This window comes from Cyprinus carpio, chromosome B4, assembly GCF_018340385.1.
Source record: "Cyprinus carpio isolate SPL01 chromosome B4, ASM1834038v1, whole genome shotgun sequence".
NCBI classification, from domain to species: domain Eukaryota; kingdom Metazoa; phylum Chordata; class Actinopteri; order Cypriniformes; family Cyprinidae; genus Cyprinus; species Cyprinus carpio.
Genome location: NC_056600.1, coordinates 37,298,491 through 37,307,957, shown reverse-complemented (window position 1 = coordinate 37,307,957; position 9,467 = coordinate 37,298,491). Strand labels below are relative to the sequence as shown.

At 35.2% G+C, this 9,467-nt stretch overlaps 1 long non-coding RNA gene across 1 annotated transcript; it reads left to right on the top strand.

Moving 5' to 3' along the window:
• Positions 1-3,056: 3,056 nt before the first annotated feature.
• Positions 3,057-8,965, top strand: LOC122137287. Its single transcript, XR_006154744.1, has 3 exons — positions 3,057-3,130; positions 7,071-7,127; positions 8,870-8,965. It is a non-coding gene; the product is annotated as an uncharacterized LOC122137287 (long non-coding RNA).
• The last annotated feature ends 502 nt before the right edge of the window (positions 8,966-9,467 follow it).

Here is a 9,467-nt window from a genome sequence, read left to right as displayed (position 1 = left end):
TTTAAAGAGCTGGCAAATCACTTTTTTTCACAAATTGATCTTTATGTCCTGAACTCAACTCAAAACACCCAAACTTAATAAAAAACTAATATATATATATATATATACATATTATAGTGGTATATACACTGGATATGGTGAGAATTCATGCCAAATTGCATCAAAGTTGCACCTGTAGGAGGCGCTTCAACTCACCAACACTGTAACTGTAGGATTGGTAAAGTTGAAAATAAATATGAATCCTCATATGAAAATAATAATATGAAAACATGCCCGCTACCAGACAATTAAATTTCAGCAACTAATAAATGCAATTACAGAGTCTACTTTCATATTTCAAATAACTTTGGTCAAAATGTCTAAATAGAAAAGTGAATTAACTGCTCTTAAATATTTGATAATTCCACCTTTTCATAGTTTTCATGTTATTAACTTTACTGCCCAGCCTCACTGTTTGATACATGTTACCAATTTATTTAAAACAATAGATTTTGTAAATAATTGTTATTAACTTTACTGCCCAACCTCACTGTTTGATACAGGTGGCCAGGTGATTGCCTACAATATAAGCAGAAGTAGAAGTTTTGTTATTCAGTGTAATGTTTTTGTCATTCAGTGTAAGTGCAAGTTCTATGTTTATACACCACAGTATCATCCATTACACTGAATAACAGTATCACTGTAGAAATAATTTTAGCATCTTATTTATATGTATGTTGTATGTTTATGTATTGACAAAATACAATGTTTAACATTGACAAAATTGAAAAATTGACAGAAGCCCCACGAACAGAGAAGAGCTGATAGGGCACTATAAAAAACCCCGCCAAAAAGCTAATAAAGTAAGTGCAGCCCCAGTAGCTGGGGTGGCACTCTGAAAAAAAAGCCCCCCCCCCCCCTGTTCACACCAAGAACAACAACTATAAAGATAAACTATAACAGTAAAACTAATGCTAGCCTTCACACCAATAAAACTTCACACCATATCACTGTTCGTTTCTAAGAATAGTTGTGCTGTGGAATTCTTTTATATTTAGATTTTTTTTTAACTATATCCATTATTAGCTACTGTACTTGGTTGTGAACGTGCTTTAAGCAAGGAAAGAGAAAGGTATAGCTTGCCGATATTTCTGGAGAGATTTCCCCTCACTACAGTATGTCATGAGTTCAAGAGAGATCACTCCAAAATACTCATCCTGATAAGGCCATTTCATGTTGGCAAACATGTCTTATGTTTAGAATAAATTGAAGTATTAATAAATATGGCTGCAAGCAGCAATTTTGGGGCAGAGCAAGTCAGAAACAAAGTGACAAAGCTAAGCAGCATCACGAATTCAGAACAGAAAAATAAAAATGTTATTATATTATTATTATTAACATCTGCTTCTGCAGTCATTTACTCAGGAATATTATTAAAACATAATTTAATGACAAACTAATACTAAAACCATTTTAGTTGTGGGAGCGAGCATGGTACTATTATCTCTATTTTTGGCAATCCCTCATTCAGAGTAACAAACCATGGCTCATCCAGCAAATGGGTAAACACCTAGTGGTTTGAAATGAACATTAGCAAAGTATAAACGATTTTAAAAATGAAAGTTAATTGGTATTTGAGGCATGCACTATGATGCTTAATATAGTCTTTTATAATCTCATCAAATGATTCATGTTTAAAATATTCCTAACAAGATTTTTTGGTTCAAAATATTGTTACACTGAATGACATTTTAGTGGGTGTTCTTCTGTAAATTTATACTAAAAAAAATGCATGATAGTCATTATTTTTGTGGTCAGCAAAAAATATAAAGTTAAAGAGAACAACACTAATGTATGGGGAAAAAAGTTAATTTAAAAGCTGTATTTACACATTTTTATGTTTTTTAGTGCTTGAAACACCATTTCATCTTTGATCTATGTACATGACATGTTAACACAATGGTTTAAAAAGTTCTTGCTAATTTATCTAATCTCCTTTGTGTTTTGTTTTCTGCCTATAGGTGAATGCTTCACTGGAATGAACATTTTCAGTACGATAACCGCAGGCATTTCCAATTATTTCTACTTACAGGAGATTGTGTTATACGGCCATACCCTTACTGCAGAGATTATTCTTGTTATTCAGTGGTAAAGTATGAGGTATGTCATCAACTTTTATATTCACAATTAACATCAAATTGTGTCAAAATGGAAATTTAATTAATATTTACTGTAAGATCACTGTGTGGTCAGTACACAAGCCTTAATCTGCACTCTTGCTGTTCACTGTTGTTTTTATCTTGGCATTTGCAGAAGTAGTTATAGATCAATTTATAATACAAGAAGTCATTGACATTATATGTTAATTGCTAAAATATTCAGTTAAAAGAACAGACAAACTCCTTGAGGGAACTAGCCTATAACTTCCCGCTCAGTTATTGCCATCATTATAACCTTCTGATCTGAGAGATCCATCTGTATCAAAGCTATAGATAAATTATGTTAACGTGAATTCTTGCTAAATATGCAGTTTTATTATGGGCCGTTTGCAGTGAATTGTACTCGTGATGCAGCGGTGGTGGGGCACTCTTGATCCAGTCAAAATCACACCACTCCGCTCCACTCACATAGTCCAGTTTGACATATCAGGGCCAGGTTTACTAACAGCTTGTGCCAGTGCAAACCCTCATTTGGCGTTAAAAAACTTCTGTCAGCATTTACTAAAGACACAGTGAAATACCAACAATATAAAAGACAGTTATTTCTGAGGCTAATGTTACTGCATGCATGTATTTGTAAGAGTTTCCCTTTCAGGCACAAAATTATTAAAATGAATCATGCAACATGATTTACTAAGGTTTGTGCTGTCATGCTAATTGCATGCTTTGTAGTAAAGTTTGGCCCTAAAAATGTAATATTTTACTATATAAGCTTCACGGATGGTAGATTCTGAACTGCTGATCTTTGACCACACCACAAATCAAAATATAATATTTGTGTTAATGTTGATTTTTCTCTCAGACTCTCTTCCGGGGACCGGGGGAAATTAGCTGTGTATTGCTGTTTTTTTGCGCGGATTTGAGTTTATAATCTCCATCTGTTCTGTCAGCATTTGCCTGTAAAGCCAGCTCCTACAGTTTCTCCTTCTCTGGTGAGTAAATGACGCAAAATCAGGACTTTACAAACTTTTTGTGTTTGTGTGCATCAATGCAAATATTTATTATAGTTCTTTAATCTTCAAATGTTAAAACCCATTGAGTTCTTAACCTGGCCACAGGCACAGCTGAAAACTGTCCTTCTTTGCACATGTCAATGTTTACGAATAGATTAAAATGAAACGGGACAAAATTGAGTTTAATCTCCTGTCCACAGAAATGGTTTGATATTATGTTAAGGGTAAATGAAGTGAAACGTCAAGCACACATCGTGTTCCCAAATATAAACCCGCAGCACTTGCAGGGATGGAGTTCGTGGGAAGGCAGTGTTGCCATAAAAACACACTGCATTAAATTCCTTTATTAAATTTCATGCCACATGGTTTTACATGCATTGATTTAACCTATTATTAACACAAATTCAAAATGAAATAAAATAGTTTATAATGTTGTTCCAGATGGTATATAACACATTAAATATTTTTTTCATCCGTGATGATTAATTACTGTCGGTCCCACATTTCTGCCATGTTTTTAGTTTTTAACACTTTTTATGCATGTTTGTAGTTCCAATCAAATCCTTGTCCAACACACAATGTGTTGTGGGCAATTTTAGCTGTTAGAGTGTGCACAGATCTGCGTTTGAATTTTCACCCGTATAGTAAGTTGAACCAACGTCACAAAAAAAAGTGACGTTATATGCGTAATCTGGAGCAGTGATTAGCGGCCGTGGCTGGAGAGTGTACACGTCCTACGTCATCAGTTTTTCCTCAGTATTATTCATGAGAAGGACTACTCTTACTGATACAAATCACTGTGCTGTGATATGTTACAGCGTAGAATTCAAATCTCATGAAAGAGCTAAACGCTGTCAGTTCAGCTCTGTAACATGACCGTAACAATATTTAATACGTATAAAGCCCTGCTGATTTAACTAAAACCATTTGGGGTTGCCAGTGGGGACCTGATTCCCAAACAAAGACATGAAGATGCAGCTTAAAATTCTTTGATGCTTTTATTTACTCCAAGCAACGTAATTCCATTAATGTTCAATAATGTTGGCGCATGTTAAGCGCAGACAAGTACATTGGTATTTCCGTGTGTGTGTGTGTGTGTGTGTGTGGTCATAATCAAGCATATAATAAACAAATTTAGAATAAACACAATTCATTAAACTCATCCCATGACAGATTATTCAAACAAACATTAAAAATGAAGGCAGATCAGTGGGCTTGCTTGGTTGAATATCTAAATAGGAGAATGTTCTCGGTGCCCCAAACAAAACCTAAAATACTATGTGAAGGATGCAAAATAATTCAGTAATTATGAAATGACCATGTGGTGAACCTATGAGCCAATCTCATATTTAAACATGCTATCTGTCTATTCTTACAAGTACAATTTTGACTGTATTATTTTGTCCCAACTTGAAATATTGCTACTTGAGAAATTATGTTTATTGTTAGATTAAATTTCTGGGTCCCGTTCTAGTACGGGTCCGAGTTGATTCGTACGTCGACTAACCTCAGTTAGCTGGATTGCTGAATTTTGAGGATTTTGGCATCATCTTGGATTGGGGTGGTATATTCGAAGCTCTATCTGGACGTGGTTGTGTATGAGCAACAGGTCCGTAAGATTAAACCTGCTCGGGGGACGCAGTTTATTGTCATTGTAAAAACGGGATCAGATTAGATATTTTTTTTAAGTCAGAATTGATACGTTTAAAATCTGTCCCGCTACCACCACTACTTTATTACAAGAGTATTTCTACTGATACAATAGGGGACACCTCAATTTTTTGCGAAATAACTAGTCAGTTAAAAATTAAAATTACAAGATAAACATAAAAAAAAATGTTGTGTATTATTTGCCTACTCATAAACACACGCCAAGTTTTACCATACTCAATTGCAATAGGATTTTGCATGTCATCATTGAAATTATCACATAATATGTGAATCTGAGTCTTACAGACACAGGCTTATTACAGATAAATGTAGAGTCGTGCATGTAACTTGTGAAGTGTGTGACAGATTCTAAATGTGGCTTGATGGTAGCGCAGGGAGGATGCAGATAACATGATCTTGACCTTTAAAGAAACTTAAATAACTGCTGGCCACGTAACAAATCTGATCAATATAAAATACATGAATTGCTAATTTACAACATTGAAATAAAATTTAAAGCCTGACACATATTTGAACTCGTTGGATATTTGGGATCAAGTAAAACATTTCAATAAAATGAAAACAGTGCACACTTCTTATCGATTATAACATTTTTGTAGTTTGTTCTCTTGGCTGTGTTCCTTAAAAAGTACGAATTTGTCAAGATTTTGTGTCAGTGTTTTTTTTTTTTTTTTTATTATTATTATATGCTGTTAAAAAAACATTACGACGTTGCTGTCTTGCTGCACCCAACTCTGCACTGCTGACATGCTTTTGAAGTATCATCATAGCCCCTTTTAAACCAACCCATCAACACACAATTCTCTCAGGACCTCAATCGCCATACTAATCATCAACAAGATGGGTGTTCAAAGAACTGAATTAGCCAGATCCTGATTAAGCTAGCGATGATATCATCTTGAGCCCTATTTGGACGGTAATTGTTTCTCATGTTGACATCTGTAAAAATAAATTTACATATCATCTCAGTGATAACACTTATGGATTTGGATAGCGATCTATTCACAGAGGAGTGAGTTCTGTGATCCTAACGAACCCGAGAATGAGCTGCTCAACGTGACCAGTCACATCCCAGACAGCACACATACATTGGGCTGATGTCGACCCGACGTGCAAAGTTCCATTGTACACGATGTCGCTCATATTGTCTGCTGTAAATAAAATGAATTTTATTATTTATTTAATTATTTATGTGCTATAGTTGTGTATATTTTACACGATATAGTTATTTTATAACAAAAAGTGTTATGTTTATAATTTTGTTTAGTGTAGTTATGTAGCCTACATATCCATTTATAATACACATTTTAAAACATCTCAGTTGAATACGTATGGTGACCCTTGTTTCCTGAAGGATGGAATGGAGACATCGCATTCGGGGTGACCGACAATTGGGATATCAGCTTCGATAGACCAATCTACTTCGAAAGTGTAAACTAAAAAATATACAGCCCAAAGGGTCTTCTTTCCAAAGACACCAAAATTATGTGTGTAACACACTGAAGTAATGAAAAGTTAGGTAGGGCACTTTCAGCTGTGAGTCCCATAATGGGGGGTGCTGGCTAACAGGTTAAAATAAACAATTACATTACCACGCAACCTCAGTGTTTGTCAAAAAACAGTAGGTAATTTGGCTGGGGATTTTTACAGCGGTGGTGAGAGAAAAAAAACATTCACATTCTGGATTCGGATAGCAATTAAATATCCGACTACCCCCCTGTAAATGGTGAAATTTACTTACGTCCCCCTGAGAAACAATTACCATCTGAATAGGGCTTTGGATGTGACATTTGATCTCAGATGTAATAAGCGATGTACGAAGAACAGGACCCAGGTCATCTGCTCCATCGTGGACCTCCCTGGATTCCAGTTTTGTTGTCCTCCTCCCGGTTGTCCATCTGTCTACCTCCAGGAGGGGCATACTGTCACACCTCCTTCACAGTTTGGGCTCTGTTTGCGTTCCTGCACTAGTTAGTTCGGTTTCATGTTTACTGATTTGATTTTCATCATTATGTTTAGGTGTGTGTCTCATTATTTCCATGACTTCAGTTCAGTTATTTGTTTTTGATTGTCCAGACTCATCAGGATTAGTTCTACCTGTGTGTCGGATTAAAGTCTTTTGGAACATTTATCTTCTTCCTCCTGCATTTGTATTCAGCTACTGAAACTGTCTGCTGGTGTTATTAAATTTATGGCATCTCACAGTAAGAAGAAATTAAACACTATGTGTTTTTTTTTTTAACCATAGGTGCAGTTTGTGCAGTCCTCTGATTTCACACGTTTCCATGATCTTGACAGCTCAGAGGTAAGAAAAGCTTGATCCCCAGTTTAGTAAAATGGTAGTCAAAAGAAGTCAAATATAGGAATATATATATATATATATATAATATATATATATAATATATATATATATATATATATCTTATATATATATACACAAACCTGATTCCCAAAAAGTTGGGACACAAATTGTGAATAAAAACAGAATGCAATGATGTGGAAGATTCAAATTTCAATATTTTATTCAGAATACAACAAAGATGACACATCAAATGTTTAAACTGAGAAAATGTATCATTTTAAGGGAAAAATAAGTTGATTTGCAATTGCATGGCATCAACACATCTCAAAAAAAAGTTGGGACAAGGCCATGTTTACCACTGTGTGGCATCCCCTCTTCTTTTTACAACAGTCTGCAAACGTCTGGGGACTGAGGAGACAAGTTGCTCAAGTTTAGGAATAGGAATGTTGTCCCATTCTTGTCTAATACAGGCTTCTAGTTGCTCAACTATCTTAGGTCGTCTTTGTCACATCTTCCTCTTTATGATGCACCAAATGTTTTCTATGGGTGAAAGATCTGGACTGCAGGCTGGCCATTTCAGTACCCGGATCCTTCTTCTACGCAGCCATGATGTTGTAATTGATGCAGTATGTGGTCTGGCATTGTCATGTTGGAAATGCAAGGTCTTCCCTGAAAGAGATGACGTCTGGATGGGAGCATATGTTGTTCTAGAACTTGGATATACCTTTCAGCATTGATGGTGCCTTTCCAGATGTGTAAGCTGCCCATGCCACACGCACTCATGCAACCCCATACCATCAGAGATGCAGGCTTCTGAACTGAGCGCTGATAACAACTTGTCCTTGTCCTCTTTAGTCCGGATGACATGGCGTCCCAGTTTTCCAAAAAGAACTTCAAATTTTGATTCGTCTGACCACAGAACAAGCTTTTTTCCACTTTGCCACAGTCCATTTTAAATGAGCCTTGGCCCAGAGAAAACGCCTGCGCTTCTGGATCATGGTTTTAGATATGCTGCTTTTTTGACCTTATAGAGTTTTAGCCGGCAACGGCGAATGGCAACGGTGGATTGTGTTCACCGACCAATGTTTTCTGGAAGTATTCCTGAGCCCATGTTGTGATTTCCATTACAGTAGCATTCCTGTATGTGATGCAGTGCCGTCTAAGGGCCTGAAGATCACGGCATCCAGTATGGTTTTCCGGCCTTGACCCTTACACACATTGCTCCACTATTTTTCGCTGCAGCATTGGGGGAATTGGTTTCCTCTGCGATCCCTGACCATCTTGACATTCTGGAGAGACACTGCCACTCTGAGAGAGGCTCTAGAGGTTTTTTATACCCAATCATGTTGTCAATTGACCAACTAAGTTGCAAATTGGTCCTCCAGCTGTTCCTTATATGTACATTTACCTTTTCCTGGCCTCTTATTGCTACCTGTCCCAACGTTTTTTTGGAATGTGAATGAAATCCAAAAATGAACCAATATTTGGCATGACATTTCAAAATGTCTCACTTTCAACATTTGATATGTTATCTATATTCTATTGTGAGATAAAATAAGTTTATGAGATTTGTAAAATTATTCTATTCCTTTTTACTCACAATTTGTACAGTGTCCCAACTTTTTTGGAATCGGTTTGTTATGTATGTATGTATATATATGTATGTATATATATATATATATATATATATATATATATATATATATATATAGAAAATATAAAAATGTGTTGTTGTGTTTTTGCAGACACCTGTGGCCAGCAGCTCTTCCATTCATCACCAGCCTGCAGACACTCCTCCACAATACAGTGAATCCAAATAAATATGAATAAGTGGGCTGTTACCTTATGAAACAAAAAAAAATAAAAATATGTAGGTGGAATGTATTAGAAAATATAATGCAATATATTAAATAATATATTTATATATATTGTTATTGTTATCTTATATTTTTTCTGCATACTGCAGTATATACTGCACCACAATTTTACATTTAATAGCTTTATTAAAACACTCAATTTCGATTTCAAAAGTTAATGCTTAGGTTCACATATAGCGGAACACACACTTTTTTCTCACTTTATTGTTTGTATAGTTTACACATTCAGTATATGAAAATATTTTTGACGTATATAAAGAAAACTGTACTGAAAAGATAAATAAAAGTTTTGGACTTTTAGGCTGATCAGATGTCTGGTTAAAATTCATGGCAACATTATGTGTGTGCACATACACAGAGTATAATTTTTTTCACATACTATATATCTAGATATTGCAAAGAATGTTATTGAGTACATACATAACAATGTATTAAGTAATCAACAATATATTATTCAGTGTATTTT